We start from the raw sequence: 23,599 nt of genomic DNA on the forward strand, positions 1-23,599 counted from the left end.
TGACAATAAAAGAATATTGAAGCTAATTCAAAATTGCACCACCTCCTGCAAAGTATGGTGTCCAATTCTCTAACAGACAAACACCCACCTCAAATTATTGTCAGAGTGGGACATAGAGCCAAACTAATATCCAGCATGTTGCTTAACTTGCATTTGGACCTAAGACCAAGTAAGAGACATTATTTCAGATACCTTGGCACTAACCTTATTTTTGTGAGGTGAATGTGGGTTGGTTGCCCTGCCAATTTACCTTAAAGCTCTCTGTCCCCATTACAATCTTAAACGCTGCTGAAATTACTGCATAGCATTTCTGTTCAAACACATGTGAAATCTGCTGGCTCCAAGGGGTTAATGACCCAGATTAGCATGCCTCTGCACAGGACAGACAACAATCCAATGAATCTGCAGATGAACGACTTGGATCTGATTTATTTCAAGAGTAAATGGAATGAGTGCCATGCAACAAAGCTCGTAAGTCCTTAGGGAAAGGCAGCACTGAGAAAAAAGTTTGATTGCTGGATCTGTTATTGCTTTTGTCGCTATAAATAATACAGAAGAATAAAAATAATAATCAGCCCTGTGGTAAACTCATAGGATTTTATAAATCTTTAACCTTTAGTTGAGTTTGAAAGTCACTCTGAGTTTCTCCAAGGATAGCCAACGGCACTTTATGAATTGTGCCTGGACTAAGAAGATATGGTGCTTTCTCGATTATCATTTACCTTTGCCTGAGACACTGGGAATCTGAGAGGCTGAACTGTATATCTATATCCCTGAAACAATTCCCATCCGTGCTTTTAGTTCTGAGTTTTGTTCAGTAGGATTCAAACCAAAGCTGGTACTTTCCTGGTCTGCTATAGTTACTCAAAATGATCTAGCAAGCAAATACAAATTTAACAAGGCAGCTTTCATCTTTGAGCACTAATGATAGAGTATCTGCTATTTTGCACCAAGAGTATCTGCTATTTTGCACCAAGAGCTGGGTATATCAGTCATTGAAATTTAGAATGCAGGTACAGTAGTTGGCAAAGAAAACAAATGGCATGTGGCCTTTATTATTGGAAGAACACAACAGGTCTCGCAGCCTCTATAGGAGATAAAGATATCTAACCAATGTTTTGGTCTGAGCCCTTCTTCAAGATTTTTAGTACAATAACAGAGTCTGCAGACTTTTGGGTTTCATTGTGGCCTTTATTTGTGATTGTGAAAGGTTCTGAAAACAGGGAAGCCTTACACCAGTTGGATAGTGCCTTGCTAATCTGAAGTACATTCTTGCTATTGAGGGAGAGCAAAGAAGTTTCACTAAACTTGGCCTGATGAATGAAGAAAGGCTGGACAAAAACTAGGCTTATACTGATGGGAATTTAGAAAAATGAGACATATAAATTAAACATAAAATTATGGAAGGACAAAACAGGTTAGATGCATGGAAAATGTTTCTGAAGGTGGAGGTCCAAAACAAGGGGTCACCATCGAAGGATAGGGAATAATCCATTTTTGACTGAGTTGAGGTGAGATTTCTTCCTCAGAATGTTTATAACGTGAGTGTACAAAAACAAATCTCTCCCCTTTCTTTCACGTATACTGTAAAAACTACAGTAAAAAAAAATTGAATTAAAGTTTATCACAGAAGTTGCATCATCAAATTACCAACACCAACTAAACAGATCCAATTTCATATAGAATCATTAAACTGAGATATATTAATGTGGAACTGGGAATTGGAATGACTGAGGAAGGTGCTCAAGGTAGTTTGAGAGGAAGAGAGAGCTAAGAAAGAGTATGGGTCTGTGCGCGTGCGTGTGTTCTTATGTGTTTGAGCATGCTGAGCCTGTGCAATAATGTTTGATCTCACTGTCAACTCCATGTGGTAAATGATGTGCAACTGTTACCTTATGTTTTAAAAAAATCACTCTGGAACAGCTACACCATCTTTAATTCAGGGAGCTGCCTAGGAAGATTATGAATATACAGTAAATTGATAAAATAGCATGAACATTTTCAGCTCAACTGTCTTAAGACCACTTAAAGGATGGAAAATATGCTGTGGGACCCTGATTCCTGAATGTCAAAGCATACAACACAGTCTGGAGAAACATATCTGGAGGACATCAGCTTATACTCATTTTCCAGCATCTGTAGCATCTCTTGTTTACACAACACAATCTACCATTGGTCCTTGAACAGACTGCTGGATATTGCCTGAAACAAGCCAAAGGAACGAACAAAATAAGATCTCTGAATCTGCCATTAATTTACATAATAATTAACTGCATCTCCATTTAATGAATGATCTTGACTTTGTTTCAAGAAAAAAAAATGTAAGGATGAAGCTATCCTATTATTTTTAAGTTAGATAGTAACTTGTAAAGGTTTTACACAGTTAAATTCAAATTATCCAAATAGTTTCACTCCTCCACAAAGCAACTATAATTGTATCTTACAGTACATAGTGTATAAGATTGAAATCCAAGGAAATATATGAAACTGCGGTATTTATCTACTCTTTGTATACATTGAAAAATTTTGGAGGCAATTTATTCAGGTGTAAATAACTGTGATCAGTAATTATCATTGCCTACTGGAAAATTTATGTTACAATTAGAGACTTGTTCCTTCAGAACATAATTGATTTTGCAATTTATTACATTTTCTAATTCATACATGTGTTTACACATGTGAAAGAAAATTGATCTTAAATCAATATAATCAAAGCTTGATCTCACCATCATAAAGGAACCATGTTGAGAACAATAGACATGTTGGAGAAGATGCATGTGAATCTCTGCCTCACCTGGAAGGCTGCTTAGGTCCCTGGATGGTGGGAAGGGATTAGTTATGGACAAGCGTGGCAGAGGATGGAGAGGGATGGATGGGGAGCAATGAGTGAACAAAGGAGTTGTGGAGAGTAGATCCTGCAGAAAGGAGAATGAGGTGGGAAGAGGAGGATGTGGTGGTGGTGAAATTGCATTGCAAATGGGTGAGGTTAAGAGTCAGGATCCTGGGTTGAATGGTATTTGCTGATGGGATGGGATTGATTGGCGTGAGGGTAAGGGATGATTGTGTCATCTGTCCAATGGGAGCTTTGGTTAGCTATTAAACTTTGGCAGGAGCTTTATTAAGGTGATCGGTACTGAGAGTTGAGCCAAGTGAAGACTGTGAGAATGGAAATGATCTATAGTATGGATGGGGCATAAATTCCATAGCTAATAAGGAAGCCGAATGGGTTTGGTTCCCAGACCTGCTGTGTCCAGTTCTAGATGGCTGCTTTAAAATGTGCAAATGTGGTGCAAATAGAGTTTTGAAAACAGCAGGCACACTTACGCTCAGCATGGTCTCATACCACCAGGGTCTAAATGTCCATTGTCAGAGAAAACTGTGTATTTTCAAAGGAACTGGCTGGTCAAATTTCAACCATGGAAATTGCATGATTACATTGTGCTCCAAGTAACATTGATTTTCAAATATGTGACACTGAAAATAATAGTTCCATTCACCAAGTTTCTCGCTATAAAGAATAATTAAGAGTGAGTGTGATGCACTTCAGCGCAAAATTGAAATGTATCTAATCAATATATTTCCTCCCTTCCCAAAAACAAATTATAAATATCAGGTGACGATTTCCTAAAACTGCTACACTTTATCTTGCTACCTTATCTTCCTTCTTTTGATTTATTATCAATCTCTGTGTAATGTTACCAATGCTGTATTTATTGTCCTCCCTGGTTTGCAGGTGTGTGTCCATGAAATATCCCCTCTAAATTAGAGCTGAAAGGTTCAAACCCCTCTCCAGAATCTTGAGTGGAATCTTAGAATGGATCAAAATTCAGGAAAATGCTAAACCCCTGCTCTTTGTGCTGAATACTAATGACCATTGCATGACGTGAAGGAGAGCAGAGGAGTTCTGCCAAAATCTGGATAACTATTATGCTCTAAGCAGGAGTACTAATATAGTTTAATTAATTAATTCCCTTTTGCCATTGAAGGCTGGTTGGGCTTTTTACATTTACCAGTGCATGTGTCAATTGTAACTTTCTGGATATAAGGGTTTGAGGACATCTTGAAGTCATAAAAAGCAATTTATTTGAAATTATTAGAGAAGGTTAATGTTTCTAAGGTCATCTGAAACTGTTTCAACTTTTTCATTCCCTGAGTAAAATTTATTCAACTCTACTCGTTAATACTCTCATAACCTAATACAGTAAAATCCCCAGTATCCAGAATTCAAGTAACTGGCAACCCAAGCAACTGGTTAAAAAAAAATCAAGGAAATAAATAAATATTTAAAATTTAAAATAAATAAACATTTTTTTAAAAAGCTTAAAGTTGTAAAAGTTCTCTGAAGCAACACAAATCCTTGGTGAAGATGGGAGCAAACATTCAGCCAGCGGAGTGCCCCAGTTGTGCCCCACCTGCAGCAGCTGTTTGAATAAAGTTGTGTTTGAATAAAATGGTGTTGCCAAGGATGAAGAACTGGCCGATGTCACTAGCTGCTGGGGAAATTTTCCCATAGTGTCTCCCTATCCCTGTCTAGCAAGAGTCTTTATCTTTATTAGTATTGAGTACATTAGTAAGGCTTTATCTGTAACTTGGAGGGGGGGGGGGTAATTATAACGGCAGAACAGTTAACGTAGCGGTTACCAGAACACAGTGTCATCGACCGGGTTTTAACATTAAATTTAAATTTTGTAAGTTTCAGGAATTACCTGATTAAAGTGAACTTGACATAATTAAGGACTATATACTGATTTTTTTTTTTCAAATTACTTTACATTTTGCACTGTCTTTTGTTTATTCTTAATGCAGGTGTATTAGTTAGGCACTGCAACAGCGTGTCTCAGGCAACCAGAAAATTCGTATATCCGGCAACTGCAATTCCCACAGGTGACAGATACCGTGGGCTTTACTGTAAATGGATCCAAACAAATTTCTTCTGTTGTAATGAAATGTATTAACTAGTATACACATTATTATAATTAATATATTTAAAGCTTTTTGTCACAAAATCATGCATATATATGTCAACCAAAAGTCGTGATGAAGCAGAAATTCATTGTAGTCCCACTGAAATAAATGTCACAGCTACAACTGGCAATAAAGACATGTGAGGATTCTAAGAGATGGAATCTTTCAACGTATGGATAGCCAGGGGAAAATCAAAGAGAGCTAACATGGATTTCTGTGTGGGAAATTGTGTCCCACAAACTTAATAGAGTTTTTTTGAAGACATGACATGAGCATGTGGCAGTTGATGTTATTTACATGGATTTTAGTAAAAGCGCTCGATAAGTTAGGTTGATATGGAAGGTTGGGGCATATGGGATGGGAGGCCAGCTAGTCAATTGGATTCAAAAAATTGGTTAATAATGCAAGTTAGTAAGTGGTTGTCAAGGGTAGTTTTTCAGAATGGAGAACTATAATCAGTGGAGTGCCTCAGGGTTCATTACTAAGACCCTTGCTTTTTGAAATATATATAAATGATTTAAGCAAGGATATCAATGGCAAGATAGGTAAGTTTTCTGATGACATGAAAATATGTGCTATAGTGGACAGTGAAAGGGTTTCCAGGGTTTACAACATGATCAAGATCAGATGAGGAAATGGACTAAGGAATATCAGATGACCCTAAAGAGTGTTCTGGAGCAGAGGGCCCTAAAGGTGCAGGTACATAGGTCTTCAAAGATGGCACCACAGATAGACAGGTTTACATTCTGTTAAGTTCTAGAAATGACCACCTGATAAATCACCACCATTTGCAGGAACATCATGAGATCTCCATTTCCTCATTAATAAATCTCCCCTCTAGTAATATCCACAGGGCATTTCCTTAATCTCCTCCTCATTCACAGCTTTCTCCCTCAAGTCAGCAAGATCAGAATATGTCTTTTGCTGCTCAGTTAACTATTTCTTGACAAAGACAAATCCTGACTCTCAAATTTAACTTACTCCTCTGGACTATTCCAGAATTACTGGGAAAGTGGATCTTCCTCTGCTCTCATTATTTTCTTAGACAAAGACTTTGTTACAACACATGCAGGATATATCTCATTCTTACTAGGCTTATTTGTTAATCTCAAAACTGACCCAACTTTATCCTCTGCCAAATCATTCCCTAATAAGAATGAGACTCTTTGCATCAGTAACTTTGAAATAACTCCTACTACAACTGGTCCTTTAACTAATTCTGAATCCAGCGCTATGTTGTACAGAGATATTAACTCTACATCACCTCTAACACTTCTAATCAAAGTCGTCTCTCCTGTGTCCATCTTTTGATCAAGAGTTAAAGCATTCTCCAACAACAGAGACTGGGCAGCCCAGTATCTCTAAGAATTTTAACTGGAACCTGGGAATTTCCATCCTTTACCGAAACCAAGCCTTCTGACACAAAAGGTTTGAATATTTCCACAACATCCTTACCAGGTATGGAACATCTGTTCTCATTAAATTCAACTGTCTGAATACACGCTTCTGGTAATATCTCCTTTTCTTATCTCTTTTTCAACACTAAACAATTTGCAAGAACATGACAAAAATGACATACAAATCCAGAAGTTCTGTCCTTTCCCACATTACCTTCATTTTTTTCTTAATATTCTCCCCAGACTTAATTTCAGATTTACTCGTCTGCTCCACATTAACCCTCTGAAAAGGTTTACTCTATTGAAATTTGTTTTTGTGAATCAGAGCATATTCATCTGCTAACCTAGCCATCTGTTGCCATGTCCTCACGTCTTTCTCATCCAGATATAATTTGATCTCATTGTGAACACACCTTTTAATTTCCTCAATTAATCTGTTGAAATCATTATTTATTCCTCTTGAGGCGCACCAACAGTAAAAAAAATACAGATTTTCCCAGAGCAAAATCCATATAAGATTGGTTCCATGTTTTCACCAAACTCCTAAATTTTTGTCTATATGCTTCTAGAACCAACTCATAAACTTTCAATACTGCTGGTTTAACAGTCTCATAATTTGTTACTTGCTCTGTAGACAAACTAGAGTATGCAATTTGTGCTTTTCCCTTCAATATACTTTGGAGCATGAGGCCATTTTTCTTTTGGCCATTTTGAGCTCTCAGCAATTTCTTCAAAAAGCTGAAAATATGTATCTATATCTCTCTCATTGAAAGGATGAACTAGATTTACCTCTCTACTAGCCAAAAACCTCTCCCCAGGAGTTATAGCCACACTTCTCTTACCTCCCTCTATCTCAGTTTTTAACTTCTCTAATTGAAATCATGTCTCTTTCATTTTGTTCCAAGTTATATTTTCTTGAACTTCATCCTCCTCCCTCCGTTTTTCAGCTTCCTCTGCCTCATTTATTTGTTTCTGCAATTCAAACTCCTGTTTCTCTCTTTTTCTGCCCTCAATTTCTCCAATTCCAATTGCAATTCAAAAGATCTATCCTCCGAAAAATTGTCCAAGTTTTTCTCAACACATTTTCCCTCGCCTATATATTTCACAATAATCCTCTATATTTTTTATTTTCTTTATCCAATGTTTGACTTCAGCCAGCTTTAATTCCATACCAATGACCATCAGTTCCTTTTTTCTTTTTCTCTGTTGCTCTGCAGGTGATCGTTGTAAAAAAAATGTACTAACATCCATTGTTGCTGTTTTTTCCACACACACAAGCTTTAGATTAGTTTGTAAAAACTAATTAACTAAAAAAAATCACTAAAACTCCAAAAGTTTAAGATCCCAAAATTCCAAATATTTCAATCCAAAATGGATGAACCCCCATTTGTTATGAGCACAGAGGACTCCAAAACCCAGCAGCAATAGAAATTCACCAAGACAATGGTTACTTTCACAAAAGTTGCTTTTAATTTTTTTAAACATAAGAACAGAATCAAACTTTAAATTATTACTATTAATTTAACATAACCTAACTTAAACCCCTTCTAATTTTAACTGCACGTGTATGTCATGTGTATATGTTTGGGAAAGTTCTCTGTTTCACTGTCCAATCATTCACTTTTCACTTCTCCAAGGTCACCGGTATCAGGTAATTCTTATACTGTGTACAGAATTTAACATTTCTGAATCTTCACCAGGCTCTGGTGTTTAGTTAAATGATTACCACTCAGAAAAGTTCTTGTTGGTTTCAGAGAGATATTTGTAGCTCGTTGGACACACACAATGATTTCCTCCAATCAGTCACTTCAATGTCTTGCCGAAGAAACTTGCCCCATCATGGATTTTCAAAATAATAAACACTTCTTCTAGGTCACCACAGAGTTCCTCTTGTTTCCCTTCTTTCAGCAGAAACACTCTAGTCACCCATTTCCTCTTGTAAGGACCACAAGGGTTTTGAACAGGCTGAACTCAGAACTCACAACCTGTCTTCAAAATGGGGTCTTTCAACAAGCATGCCAGCTTGCCATTTTGTAGTCTAAACTGCTACTGTAGAATTGACCACTTGGTGGTTCTGCCTCTGATGCAGTGGGAGGGGTGGTAGGGGTCTTCACCAATTTTGTGCACCCTCTTCAAATAACTATTCTGGTAGATCACATCGATAGGGTTAGGGGGATTCCAGAGATCCTCTCTGCTGCTGTTATTGTCCTGTGGATTGACCTCCAATCCAATGCTCTACAGCAACCATACCACACTGTGATGCTCCCAGACAGGAGGGTCTTGATAGAACTCCTGCAGAAAGTCAACAGGATGGTGGCTGGTAATCTTGCCCACCTTTTTCTTCTCAGGAATTGTAGTGATTGTGGCATCTTTCTGACAAGTGAATGGACTCTGAGGAAACTTGGTGCTCTCTACTCTCTCTCTCTCTCTCTCTCTCTGAGAAGATTCCTGTTTGTCTTTTCCTCTCTCTGCTTGTAAAAACCAAAAACCTCTCCCAAGGCTCCAATTCCAATCTTTGAAAGATATTGTCAGTACTTCTGAGCCTGGACTTTATTGCCCATACACAATAGATCAGCATTCTTCATTGCTCTGCAAAGCCAACTGGAGCCTCAGCGTCTAGCTTCAGCAATGCTCCTGCATTTTAAATGAGATGTCTTTTGTGAAGTGTTTCTCTGATTGTGAAGTGACCTACACTAAACCGCCACAATCTATCCCTTTTAAAGACATTTTTATCCATAACCATATTGCTCATTCAGTTGGTTGTTTTTCCAGACTCTTTTGTGTTGTCTTCCAAAGGCGCTATTTGCCTTGGCGAGTCTGTTGTCTATCTCGTTGTCAATCCTTGCATCCGATGAAATGGTGCAGCCGAGGTAGGTAAACTGGTTGACCGTTTTTAGTTTTGTGTGCCCGATGGAGATGTGGGGGGGCTGGTAGTCATGGTGGGGAGCTGGCTGATGGAGGACCTCAGTTTTCTTCAGGCTGACTTCCAGGCCAAACATTTTGGCAGTTTCCGCAAAACAGGACGTCAAGCGCTGAAGAGCTGGCTCTGAATGGGCAACTAAAGCGGCATCGTCTGCAAAGAGTAGTTCACGGACAAGTTGCTCTTGTGTCTTGCAGGCGCCTCAGATTGAAGAGACTGCCATCCGTGCGGTACCGGATGTAAACAGCGTCTTAATTGTTGAGGTCTTTCATGGCTTGTTTCAGCATCATGCTGAAGAAGATTGAAAAGAGGGTTGGTGCGAGAACGCAGCCTTGCTTCACGCCATTGTTAATGGAGAAGGATACAGAGAGCTCATTGCTGTATCTGACCCGACCTTGTTGGTTTTCGTGCAGTTGGATAACCATGTTGAGGAACTTCGGGGGGCATCCGAGGCGCTCTAGTATTTGCCAAAGCCCTTTCCTACTCATGGTGTCGAAGGCTTTGGTGAGGTCAGCAAAGGTGATGTAGAGTCCTTTGTTTTGTTCTCTGAACTTTTCTTGGAGCTGTCTGAGGGCAAAGACCATGTCAGTAGTTCCTCTGTTTACGCGAAAGACGCACTGTGATTCTGGGAGAACATTTTCGGCGACACTAGGTATTATTCTATTTAGGAGAATCCTAGCGAAGATTTTGCTTGCAATGGAGAGCAGCGTGATTCCCCTGTAGTTTGAGCAGTCTGATTTCTCGTCTTTGTTTTTGTACAGGGTGATGATGATGGCATCACGAAGGTCCTGAGGCAGCTTTCCTTGGTCCCAGCAGAGCTTGAAAAACTCATGCAGTTTGGCATGCAGTGTTTTGTCGCCAGCCTTCCAGACCTCTGGGGGGATTCCATCCATACCTGCTGCTTTGCCACTTTTCCCACACCAAAGAAGAGGTACAAGGACTGCCTAAATAAATCTCTTGGTGCCTGCCACATTGACCACTGCCAGTGGGCTGATATCGCCTCAAACCGTGCATCTTGGCGCCTCACAGTTCGGCGGGCAGCAACCTCCTTTGAAGAAGACTGCAGAGCCCACCTCACTGTCAAAAGACAAAGGAGGAAAAACCCAACACCCAACCCCAACCAACCAATTTTCCCTTGCAACCGTGTCTGCCTGTCCCGCATCGGACTTGTCAGCCACAAACGAGCCTGCAGCTGACGTGGATTTTACCCCTCCATAAATCTTCGTCCGCGAAGCCAAGCCAAAGAAACAGTGCTCATTAGATTTCTGTTTGCATTTATTTAACTCAGTGATCAAACAGTTCCTTCCCAAGATGTTTTCAATGTTTACTTCCGTTAAAAAAAATCTCAACCAACTCATGCTTCTGAACAAGTGTAGAAATTTCTGTGGCTGATCACAGCCAGTTTCACTATTTATTCTACTTCTTTCATACATTTCATAATATCTCCCTTCTATTAATTCTTTGTGAACTGCTTTTTATCTGCTCATATAATGCAGACCAACATATTCTTCAGGTTTAGTACCTTCACTTCCCCACGAAAGCTGATGAATTATGTGACTCACCCCCACACCCCTCCCATTATATTGCTGTTCATATTCACATGCACCTTTGTTTAGACCATCAAATGGGTTTATTTTGCCATTTTAATCATATCCACTATTGCTGTCATGAGATCCATTCATTGTACAAGTAATTCGCTGTTTTTCTTAATATTTCTCTCTTGAAAACAATGGAACATTTATCTTTACCTTTTACTGTAAACAAGTGTAATATTCATTTTTTTCCCCTTACTGCTACTAATTTACCTGAATCCAAGCATATGTGTAGGAATTTATGTTTCATTCCTTTCAGAATGGAACTTTAAATAAACATATTATACACAATGGACCCTCTCAAATGTGACCTTAATAGACATGTTGATTATTGGGCTAACCTTGTTGCTATCTCCCCTTCCCCCAACCCTGAATATTCTGAGGAGGTTTTAATGTAATTATTATTTCCTAATTTTCTATCCTTTCCTCTGATTCTGTTGCTTTTGTTGTGATGCCCAATCTCCTTTCTTTAACTTTTTGAAGGGTTTGAGCTTGGAAGTCCTCCATTTGCCCTTGCAGCCTTTTGAAAACATTTCCTGCAGTTGGCACATTCTCCCATTAGTATTTCCTGTGCTTTCACTGCCTTTTCGGCTTATTCCCACACTCTTCCCTCTCCAGTTTTCGGTTTAACTATTTCATTACTTGAATTCCTTTCTTTTCCTGATCTTTGTTCTCATACTCCCCTCTCCACCCTTCCTATAACTCCTTTGCTAAGAGATGTTTTTTCTGTCAATCATCTCCTCTATTAGTGAGAAAATTTTAAGTGTTTTGCTTAAAGATGCAAGACAAAAAGGAAGACAGAATAGTATAGTTATACAGTAAAACCTCTGCTATATGGAATTCAAGCAACCGGCAGCCTCAAGCAACCGGCAAAATAAAACCCATGGCAAATAAATAGGTGAAAAATATGGAATTTAAAGTTGGTGCGCCTCAATGTTAGTTCACCAATCACATGTCATGTAATCTTAAGCAAACGGAAAATTCACTTATCTGGTATTTACCAAACCCCATAGGTGCTGGATACCATGTGTTTTTACAGCATATTACAACAAGTTCATGGAAAAGTTGTAGAATTAAACCTTTCAGATGAACCCTTGGTGTTACTGCCTGATGAGCTGTAACTCTGGTTCTGTAGGTTCTGAAGTGATGAATGCAGCCAATATGGGAGTCATAAATTTTGCCACTGGTGAGTCAGCAGGTATTTGAAATGGTGGAAGTTAGGCAGCTTGGGAGGGAGAATACTCCTGCCACCATTTACACTGGGCTGCTGTATGGACTACCACAAGCAATCGAAGTGCCATCTGAATGCTTCTTTTCCTCTTTGATCACACATGGGCCAGGGATTCCCTGTGAGTCTACTGAAATTACCACCTAGACTTTGGAGCTAGAATGCAGAGGCCCTTGGATTTCGTGCTCAAATTCTCTCACAGCAATGTCTGCTAAATTTTGAAGTAATTCTGACAGGTATTGGATTAGTCATTGGAGAGAGCTTATACCTGGCCTTCCAATTGCACTATATAGCTGACATAATGGTCCAAATTGTGTGGTCCAATTGTTGGAAGTGGACATTTCACCTAAAGATAAGTTGGACTTCCAAAAATGAATGGTCACCATGGACATCCAAGATATACAGCAGGTCAGGTGCTTACAAAACATTATATTCAATGGTTAGGTGCAAATTTTATCAAAGAAAAATGTCTGGATGCCTCTCACATCCTCAGCTTTATGCACCCTCCATCACTGCATCTTGGTACATGTGACAATAAATTTGAACTTGAATTTGATTAGAGTACAAATGGTGACCCATTATAGAACACAGAACTGTATCGCACAGTATGGGCCCTTCAGCCCATGAGATTATGCTGATCAAATCCACATCATCTTAACCTTTCCTCCCCTCCACTCCTCATAGCCCATTTTTCTCACATTCATGTTCCCATCTAAGAATCTTTTAAATATCTCTGTTCCAGACACCCACCAGTGTTAAAAAGAAACCTACCTTTGACATTTCATTTATTTTTAATTTTTTCCAGAAATACTAACACATTTGTTTACAAAAGTCTTTCAACGCATATATTCTGGATGTAAGACCACGGCATAATTTTTGGGGTTTATTCACCACTGGACCCTGTTCTGCATGATCGCTTCAAAAGGTCAGCATGGCTGCCTCCCCACATCTAGTAAAGGGTATGTGCAGGCAAGGAGGTGGTGGTACTATGAGTTCAGGCAGCTTGTCGAGTCTAGAAAGGTCCAATCCATTGCCTCGGCAACCATTCATTCATAAGCAATTGTACCAAACTTCTATTGTGAGGAAAAAAGTGAACAGAGCTATAAATTATGGCCTTGGCATACCATCAAGGTTAAGTCATCTTTATAAACCCCCACTTATCACTCCTTGTTAGCTACTGCTCAGCTATGGAGAGCTGATTTAGCCATAGTTGTATAATTATATTTCTATTCAATTTACTATTTCATTCATGGATTACCTCTCAATACATATGCACCTCTCAGTGATGAGTCAATGAATTAAGACTGGCTCACAGAATGTTTAACATTATTTCGGGATTCTATAAAGCTTCATGGCTTTGGATGAGTTTTGGAAACATCCTGATGAAAACATGACTTTGGCCAGCTACCAGTTGGACTGTTTAGTGACAATTTTCCACATCCATAAATCCAGCAAGGATGAGGCAGGACTTGGATGGCATTCAGCTTAAGTGATATGTGTAATGTATCATTCATGCCAGTAAAGTGGCAGGCATCTCCAACAAGTAAAACCCAGCTCTTTTCTGTAACTGGCACCTGCTTTGCCATTTTCACAATTAACACAAAATTTGGCATGCTTGATTGGGCCAAATACAGCAAAGTTTAGCATAAAAAAGAGCAGCTAAGAGGGTTGATACTCTGCATCTACCAATCTCCAATCTGGATTGTGATCTCTTCAGAGTCTTGGAGTCTTACAGCATGGAAACAGGCTCACAGAACCAGGTTCTGCATGCTGAGCAATATGCTCTTCTGTTTTAGTCCCACTTGCTTGCATTTGCCCTTTTTCCCAACATCTCCCTCCCATCCATGCAATTGTTCAAGTATTTCTTAAATGAAGCAAACATACCTGCCTCTAATACTTTGGCAGTTTGTTCCATATGCCCACCGCCCATGAGTGAAGAACTCTCCTCTTATGTCCCTTCTAAGTTCACCAATCGTTATGCGCTCTTATCTTGTATTCTCTTACTCTAGGAAACAGGCTGTCTTTATTCACATTATTTATGCCTGTCATGATTTTATGGACCTCAATAAGATTCCTCTAATTCTAGACTCTAAGTTTCTCTAGCACTTTTGTGTATTATGCACAATATTCCCCAAGTGTAGCCTCATCAACATCTTGAATAACTTCAATGTAATGTCCCAACCCTTTTATTCAATACTGTGACTGATGAAGGCCAACTATGAAGAAAGCACACCACACCTCAACTTTATAAGAAGTCTGAAGAGATGTGACATATTGTCAAATACACTATCAAGATTCTACAAGTGTACTGTGGAAAGATGCATCACAGCTTGGTTTGGAAACTAAAGTGTCCAGGATTACAGAAAGCTGCAGAAAGTGGCTGACCTGGTCAAGTCCATCACAGGCACTGACCTACTGTCCACTGAGAGCATCCATATAAAGGAGGACTGCCAACATCATAAATGAACCCCCCCCCCCCCCCCCCCACCACCCCATCACCTTGGTCACATTCTCTTTTCATTGCTACCTTCGAGAAGAAGGTTCAGAAACCTAAAGCCCAGGACTTCCAAGAACAGTTTTTATCCAACAGCTATCAGGCTCATGAACCTTGCCATACTACTCTCAAAATGCAACAAACTTATTACCTCTTTTTCTGTCTTGCATTTGTAGTGATTCAAATTTGTATGATTGTAGTTAATGTATCTTATGTGCATGTTTGGCTACAGCAAATAAGAATTAAAGTGTTTCAGTACATTGTTCTTATATATGACAATAAACTCACATTGAACATCGAAGATTGAGATATCTGTGGGATGGGAAATAAAAGGAATCTAAGAAAGTCTGGGCAGAGAAAATTAAAAATGGTGTATACAGATTTAACAATTTAAATCTGGTTATATTGTGAGTCACCTCTATAGCAGGAGAGAATTCTCATTTGGAAAAGGCAATAAACAATTTGCTTTAAAGCAGTTAAACAGCAGATCCAATAACTGATGCTCATTTACAGGACACCTGGACATTGAACATTTGTTGTCCATGTTAATTGTCTACAAACAACACAGCCTGATAGCCCACTTCATTTTGCCTGCATGGCTGAGGGTCTAGGGTTTTATGTTGGCCTGATCAAATAAAGGAAAAAGGTTTTCTTTATGGGGGAAATCAAATGAAGAGTTCTTAAAACAATCCATTATTGATACATATTGTATTTTATTTTAATTATAGATCATAAATAATCATCTAAATTTCAAAATTCATGCTTCTGCATCACTAGAACATTCCTTATATTTAAATGACTTGCTATGTTGCAGTCATTAGGCTTCTTCAGGTGGATTTTCCACTAAGAATGCACCTGAAGAAGAGGAAGTGGCACTTTGAATCGTTGTTCAGGTGGCAGCGCTAAAAGCGCAGCGCTGGCCACCTTAAGGGATAGCTGCACCACAATGCACATCTGAGCGCACTCCGGCTCTTGTCCCTTGGGCTGTCAGATTTGGGATGGCTGTTGCTCTCAGAGATGGGACAGCCAGTGCGGGCTATCACACTGGTCACTCTGCCCCTCCGGGAGGGGAGAAGGAGGCTGGCTTCTCCCCCGCCGGTCGCTCCAGCTACCTTCTCCCCTGCCGGTTGCTCCAGTCCCCTTCTCCCCCGCCGGTTAATCCAGCCCCCTTCTCCCCCACCAGTTGCTCCAGTCTCCTTCTCCCCAGCTGGTTGCTTTAGTCCTCCAGTCCCCACGCTGACAGTCCAACCAGCTGCCCCTGCCCTGACATCCTGCGCCGGGGGAAGGAGCAGCTGGGAGAGGAGCTGTCAGGCGCTCGCCAGCTGACTGTCACCCCGAATGCAGTTGACTGATGGCTGGGGAGGCCACTGTGCTTCAGCGATTATCTCTCTCAGAGGAGGGTTACAAAGTTCGCCTTGCAGACGCCTCCTGTGCATTCACATGGCCTCCCGACAGCCGCATATTGACAAAATATGCGGCTTTACAAGCGGGGCAATCGGCCACCTGAAAGTGCCTATTCAGCTAGACTGTTCCTGGAATGAGGAAAGATCCTTTAAATAATAACATTTCATTTATATATAACTTGCATAATCGAGCAATGAGCTGTGCTTGAGAGGGAAAGTGTATCTTGAAGATTAGGTTTTGTGTTACATTTGAGGAGAGAGTGAAGGAAAATCTATTTTAAATGTTTGTATGAAGAAGGATTTCAATCCTATCACAAAATATTGGGGACACTAGATAATTGTGACTACCTTGAGATAAATAGGTAAACCCTCCCACTGTTTTCCAATGGTTTACCCAAACTATACTATGTTTAAATTTAGAGAAAATTAGAAACTCTGTCTATGAATCCCCTTCTAAGTTTGAGTTAACCTGGCGACCATTTATTCAATATTTTCATTTGTGGTGAGTTGATCTGGCTCTGTTTTCTTTCTATGATTATGTATGATAATTGGGCTGTAAGATGAAATCGGAGTGATCGGCGTGGTTTAGCTATATCTGTAGGTTTTTTTTAAAAGTTTTTTTTTAAGTTTTTTTTAATTCAGATTTGTTTTTTCTTCTTTTTTGGGGTTTTTTTTCTCTTTTTTCATATATTGTTATTAATTATATCTTTTTTTTTAGAGATAGTTCACACCCTAAACTGATCAAAAAAATTTTTTTATGATATATTTTTATTCTGTAATATTATTGTTTAATATCTCTGTATTAATTCATTACTTACTATGTATTTTTTTTATATCTCTTTGAACTGTATGTGTTTATAAATTATAATAATAATAAAAAGATTGAAAAAGAAAAAGAAAAAAGAAAGAGATAAATAGAGAAAAAGGAATGATTACTCAACATGGCGAGGCTCTGTGGTCAATGTTGGTTGGTTACTAACTTCCAAAATAAATCAAGATTTAGATTTTTGCAACCCACTTAACAGGAACTTTCAGAAACCTCTGGGAGATGTCCTTGAAGCCCAGAACAACAAAGAGGACTTTGCACCAGAATACGAAGGAGCATGTGTGATGGTCAAAAAAATTCAAGTTTGCAAGAAGGAGAAAACAGTTTTTACAATGGTATATATTAGATTTTAAATTTACCTTTGACTGTCAAAGACTATCAAAATTAAAATGTATAAATGTCAAAACCTTTTAAAAAAGGAAAAATGTAACATCCTGAAAATATTTTGAAAGATTTCCAAGCATATTTAAACATCTTTAAAAAATACATTAACAATTTTCCTGTCAATTTTAAAAATGTTAAATAGATTATCATCAGTTTGAGACTAAAAATCTATTATGATGCTTTTGTATCTTGAATGGAGAAGACCACCCCTCCTTTAAACGATCAGGTGCTGTGTCTTACAGTGGCCGATGTTAAGAGAGAACTAGGCAGTCAACCCAAGGAAAGCTGCTGATCTGGATAACATTCCTGGCAGAGTGCTCAGGGGTTGTGCAGCTCAGCTGGCAAATGCTCTCACCAAAATCTTTAGCATCTCCCTGAGTAGCACTGTGTCCCTATGTGCTTCAAAGCTGCCACCATTGTCCTTGTGCCTGCCTCAATGATTCCCAACCTGTCGCACTCACGTCCATCGTCATGCTTTGAGAGGCTTGTCATGGGGCACATGAAGCACTTGCTGCCCCTCTTACTGGACCCCCTGCAGTTTGCATATAGGTCCAATTGCTTCTCGTATGATGCTATCACCACTGCCCTTCATCTAGCCCTCACCCATCTGGAAAATAAAGACTCATATGTTCAAATACTGTTTATTGACTTCAATTTGGCATCCAACACGATCATATCTCAGTACCTGATAAGGAAGTTGAACCTGCTGGGTCTAAACACCATCCTCTCCAATTTTATTCGACTTCCTGTTGGGGAGACCTCAGGCAGTCCAGACCGGAAACAGCACCTCCAAGACTATCACACTGAGCACGGGGGGCCCCCAGGCTGTGTGCTTATACCACTGCTGTTCACTCTGCTGACCCATGATTGCACAGCTAAACACAGCTCAAAACACATCATCTTGTTCACTGACGACGTGACAGTGGTGGGCATTATCAGTAAGAACAAGGAGGCAGCATACTGAGATAAAGTGCAGGCACTAACGAACTAGTGCAGAGCAAACAACCTACATTTGAATGTTAAAAAAAGCAAAAGAGATGGTTGTCAACTTTAGGAGGGCCTGGGGAGATCACGCTCCCCTGACCATTGACAGCTTTACCGTTGAGGTCGTGAAGCGTATCAAGTTCCTCAAAATGCATCTGGTGAAGAATCTCATCTGGTCCCTTAACACCAGCTCCATAGCCAATAAAGCCCAGAAGTGCCTCTACTTCCTGCGAAGACTGAGGAAAGTCCATCTTCCACCCACCATCCGACATTCTACAGAGGATGCATTGAGAGCATCCTATGCAACTGTATCACTGGTTTGGAAGCTGTACCACCTCAGACTGCAAGATCCTGAAGTCAGCAGAAAAGATAATTGGAGAACCTCTTTCTAACATGAAGGGCATCTACTACACTTGATGCAGGCAGAAAGCAATAAACATTGTGAAAGACTCCACATATCCCACATGTAAACTGTTCTGTCATCTGGCAGGAGGCCCCATAGCACTCAGGCCCTTATGTCCAGAGTGGGAAACAGCTTTTTTCCCCAACCTTAACATATCTATGTAAATATGCTCCATGGTTCTGGAAAAACACTATCTTGTCCTACCATACGAGCATGATTAATAAAGTTGACTTGACTTGTTGTCCATTGGAACCACAGGAAAAATACCAGGTGTATATCCTTTTATTTGGAACCAGTTTCTTTGTTGAATGCAAAGTCTAAGACATTTCCCCAAATTTTCTATTGCCTCATTTTGGAGGGCAGCAAACTGCCCAGCTACAATTCAAAACAGAAATTTCCAAATTCCTTAATCAGCTGCAGTAGAAGCTTGCTAAATGGGGATGAAAATGTTTGAAGTGTCAGGAGATGAGGGGAGGAAGTGTTTTCATTGCTATAAAATAACAAAACGTTAGCACTTTCCACCTTGTGATCTTATAAGACCATTGAAGGGTTTGTGACACTGGTATGGGAATGATATTGAAGGGACTGGCATTGCCACCAGCTCCTCTTATTGGCTTTGGTATCTTCTTGACAATTGAGAGGCTGCTTGCACATTACATATATATCAACCGCATCAGAGAATTAAAGATGCTTGGAGCTGTCAATTTCATTTTTAATTGGACTTGATTCACTAAGTGCTGAAAAGAGATGAGATTGACAAGTCAGAGTCATCATTTGGAATTGCTCAGGAATCCAAATAGTTTCAAGAAGACAGACAACCATTTACTGTATTCATTCTGTGGTGTAAATATTAGATCAACATCACTTGTTTCACATTCCATACATATGAATTAAATTAAGATTGAAACCCCAGAGAATCAGCTTGTGCATAACTGGTATTTACAGTATCTTTGAAATGTGTCTGTTGCATTTGTCTCTACTCGAGCTGTAGCACAGGGGTTTGAAGAGAAATGCTGGTTTAATAAAAATCTTTGCAATGCTATGGATGAACTGGGACCAATGGAACACTTTAAGATGTCATTATTTAAGTCATTTTTTTTAACATGGATTTATACTCCATATGATTTGAAAGAGTTTAAATTATTGGGAAGAATTTGTACTCTAAGATGCATACAGTCAAATCCCTGGTATCCTGTACCTATGGGAATTAGTAGATGCCAGATAACTGAGTTTTCCAGTTGCTTGAGTCTGCATATTACATGATTGGAGAACTAACAACGAGGTGCTCCAATTTTAAACTTCCTACTTTTTTGCTCATTTATTTTCTGCAATTTTTTTGCCAGTTGCTTGAGGTTGCCTGTTGCTTGAATTTCAGATAACAGAGATTTTACTGTAAATGTTAGTTGGTACCCCTTTAAGAATCACAGCATGTAGTTGTTGTTGATGCATTGTTTTAGAGTAGATCTTGCTGTAAGTTTCTGCCTGTTGGGAGTAACGATACAAATGAAACACCCTCTTGGTACTCCTTAGTTATAGAGTTTACTAAATAAAGCAATGTATTAGTTAAATATCCATTTGTTTAGTATCTATTCTCCAGCTATTATTGTGATACCAATGAAAGAATGGTATCAGAAGTGCTAAAGGAATTTTAAAATGTAGATCCGTGCTACAATTGGAAAACTGAATGCTAGGTATGATCTCTTAAAACTGTGATACCACATGCAATTTCAGGCAGGCAGCAAACCATGTGATCCTATAAGGTCATAAAATCTGAACAAAATATAAATATCCATACTGTGGTAAATAAACCAGAACAGATAAAAGTAAAGATGTCATTCTATCACATTCACAACAAGATGAGTCATTGCATCATACCATAAATCCCTCAAATGAAACCCCAGAGAATGGGCGAGATGCATTATGAACACTTTGCCATCTACCTGGAAATGAAACAGTTGACTGACATGCACTTGTTTATTTGTCACATTTTACCAATTACAATGAGAAGGGTTTTATTTTCTCTGTGAACAGACTAATAGGTTAACCCTAACATAAATACAGCTTTATAAAGTATAAGGTCAAATTTCAGACTTATTGTCAGAGTACACACATGACATCATATGCAAATCTGAGATTATTTTTCCTGCAGGCGAAACAAAATGACCACTTATTGGTAGCCCAAAAAAAACTGTAAATGACACACACATGTTAAGAAAGAAATTTTTTTTTTAAACTGTGAATAGATGATGAATTTAAACAAACTGAGAGAATAAAAATAAATCAATGAAGTGGACAAGTGTTCTTAAATGAGTCCATTATTGAGTTTGTTGGCTTGTATCTTTTCTAATATAAACCCTACTTGTGACAGATGCAAATCTGATATTGTTACATTGACACATATGTTTTGGTCTTGTCCATCTTTAGAAATATATGTAAAGAATTTTTTAATATCTTTTCAACTGTATTTAAGGTGAAGCTATGACCTAATCAAATAACTGCTCTTTTGGGGTTATTGAACCAGACATAGGGAGTTTTTCAGTACCTGCGCAGCAGGTTGTGGCCTTCTCTACATTGTTGGCTAGAAGAGCTATCTTATTCAAATGGAAAGACTCTAGACCTCCAACAGTGTTTCAATGGTTCTCTCATATTATGTCCAGTTTACGTTCAGAAAAAAATAAGTATCATGTGTTTGATTCATCGGTGAAATTTGAAGATACGTGGTGACCTTTTTGTCCTATTTTCATTTGATGTAAACGTTTTAATGTGATTAGATGTACTCATTCTTCCAGATGAGATATAGTCTTTCCTTTGTTTTTTTTTGATTCATGTTATGAATCAACAGCTATAAATTATATGCCACCCTCAGGATAAGATGTTCAGATATTTGTTTTGGTTAGTTTTCATTTTTTAAGAGTAGGTTAGGTGGGTTTTTTAATATATTTTTGATGTTTTTTCTGTCTTCACCCAGAAGATCATCCTATGCCAGCACCATCGTAACTAACATTCTTTACATGTAATGAGAAGCAGGGAATATAATTCTGCAATTTTTCATGGAGCTATGATTATAAGCACATAATTGTAGCTTTGCCAATTTGAAAGATTCATCAATCAGATTACTTGTGGAACCCCAGAGACTTTGAACAGCAAATAGCATTTAACTCGAGAAAAGTGCATGCATTCATGCAAAGCAATGTTGGCATGTCGATGAAGGAAATACTTGCAATGAAACACCAGCCAAAAATTGAAAAAGATAGATATGGCCAAAGTAATGAAGACATTGGAAATACTGGAGAAAGCAACATAAATGAATTATAAAGAAATATCACGTGTATAGAAAAGTGCACATGATAATGACCGAAAAGTCATGCTGACTAATAATGCATAATGAAAATTTATCAAAGTTCTCAGGAATGGAGAAGCTCAGTCATTCAGGGACAAAGTCAAATTCAGATAACCGGTGTCACACAAGATCAATTTTAAGAAAGGAACACTTGCATAGATGCATCTACATTGATTTTTCTGTAGTGACACTTCAGCAACATTTCCTGAAATGAACTATTGATCTCAAGTCAGTGCAGTTAAGGCCAGCAAAACAAATGCTATTGATACAAGAATGAAGCAGGATGCTACACTTGAAGATCTCCTTTAAGAAAAGACCACAGAAGATAGCATAACGATTAATGGAGGAGACAAAGTTAGACATGACCAAATGTTGGCTGTTTTGATGCCCTGATCACAGCTAATATACAGTGCTAATGTAAGCATACTGATGAAGTTTCTCCAGTCCAAATATCAGTGTGTATCCTCTCAGTTTGTGCATAATTTATTTCTATGTCATCAAAGCTCAGTATCAGAATTTATTGTCATGAACAAGTCATGAAATTTCATGTTTTGTGGCAGCTTCATAGTGCAAACATTCATATTACAACAATCACAACATTACTATATAAAAAAAATAACAGTGCATGAAAAGTATGACAGTGGCTTTGGTTCATTGATTATTCAGGAATCTGATGGCAGCAGGGAAGAAACTGTCCTTGTGCCGCTGAGAGCTCGTCTTTAGGCTCATGTATCTTTATCCCGATGGTAGCAGAGTTGACAATGTGGTCTGGGTGCTGGGGAGTCTTTAAGGATAGAGGCTGCAGTTTTAAGACAACGCCTCATGTAGATTTCCTCGATGGAGTGAAATCTGATGCCTGTGATATTGCAGGCCAAGTTAACAAATTTCTGGAGTTTATTCATGTCCTGACAGTTGACGCCTCAATACCAGGCAGTGATGCACCAGCCAGAATACTCTCCATGTTTCACCTGTAGAAGTTTACAAGAATTTTCAGTGACATACCAAATCTCCTCAGACACTTCACAAAGTATAGCTGCTGGTGAGTCTTCTTTGTGATTGCATCAACATGGAGGCTCCAGGACAGATCCTCAGAGATGTTGACACCAAGGAATTTGAAGTTCTTGACCCTCTTCACTACTGAGCTCTCAATGAGGACTGGGTGGCATTCCCCTGACTTCCTCCTGAAGTCCACAATCATCTCCTTGGTTTTGCTGACTTTGAGGGCAAGATTATTGTGTTACACCATTCAACGAGCTGATCTATCTCCCTCCTGTACGCTTCCTCATTGCCGTTTGTGATTCTGTCAACAACTGTGGTGTAATTGGCAAACTTGAAGATAGCTTTGGAATTGTGCCTGGCCATATAGTCATGATTAGAGCAGTGGGCTAAGCATGCATCCTTGGGGTGCTCCTGTTTTGATAATCAGTGAGGAGGAGATGTTGCTTCCAATTCAAACTGACTGTGGTCTTCCAATGAGAAAGTCAAGGACCCAATTGCAGAGGGGGGTACAGAGGCCTAGAGTTTATAGCTCCTTAATGCACTGAGGGAATAATGGTATTGAAGGCCGAGCTGTAGTCTTGATTTATGGATGTCATCATTTCTCCTTCAACCTGATCTCTGCAAATTTTTAATAATACATCTGCCTGGAGTGTTAGTTCCTTCC

The sequence above is a fragment of the Narcine bancroftii genome, chromosome 8 (assembly GCF_036971445.1).
Source record: "Narcine bancroftii isolate sNarBan1 chromosome 8, sNarBan1.hap1, whole genome shotgun sequence".
Classification (NCBI taxonomy): Eukaryota; Metazoa; Chordata; class Chondrichthyes; order Torpediniformes; family Narcinidae; genus Narcine; species Narcine bancroftii.